This window comes from Pteropus vampyrus, unplaced genomic scaffold (assembly GCF_000151845.1).
Source record: "Pteropus vampyrus isolate Shadow unplaced genomic scaffold, Pvam_2.0 Scaffold406, whole genome shotgun sequence".
NCBI lineage: Eukaryota > Metazoa > Chordata > Mammalia > Chiroptera > Pteropodidae > Pteropus > Pteropus vampyrus.
Window position 1 is genome coordinate 281,859 of NW_011889187.1, and position 529 is coordinate 282,387.

General features: G+C 68.1%; 1 protein-coding gene across 1 annotated transcript in view; it reads right to left on the reverse strand.

Annotated features, from left to right (window-relative positions):
• Nucleotides 1–275, reverse strand: part of SLC19A1 (solute carrier family 19 member 1) — a 37,759-nt gene extending 37,484 nt beyond the window's left edge. Inside the window, exon 1 of the mRNA XM_023523758.1 lies at nucleotides 182–275. The gene's annotated coding sequence lies outside the window, so the exon portion shown is untranslated. The remainder of the gene's footprint in view (nucleotides 1–181) is intronic.
• Nucleotides 276–529: the final 254 nt, after the last annotated feature.

Below are 529 nucleotides of genomic sequence, written 5' to 3' on the forward strand. Positions count from 1 at the left end.
GTGGCTGCTGCGCACGCGCGCGGTCCTCGTCTCGGGACGCAGTCCCCACTGGTCCGCCGCTATCACTGTCCCGGCTCACGCGGTCCCCTCGTGGCGCAGGCCTGCGCGCCGCATTGGGGGCCAGCTGCAGCCTCCGCCGGACCGCCCTCCCGGAGACCCTCCCGCGCCCACTCGCGCCTACCCACGCGGTGCCCTGGTCACAGCTCACGGACGTCCTGGAACCGCCAGCGACCGATCTCGAGAAAGGCACGCCCCGCCCCCACCCCAGCTGTGACCGCCCCTTGGACGAGCGCCGGCCCCCCTGACCCCCGCCGCGGCCCTGCCCCGCCTGCTTGCCTAACTGAGCAAGAAGTTCATGTGCTTTTTCTTTTAGACTCAACGTTTTTGAAACGTACCATTCCTGGCTTGCCCGCAGGCCCAACCCAGGGACACTGGTCACTGCACCAAGCAGGACAAGACTGTTGGGGTTTGACGGAGTCCTCCTGCCCCCACGCAGCAGCAGCCTGTGCGGTTCACCCTGACCCACATT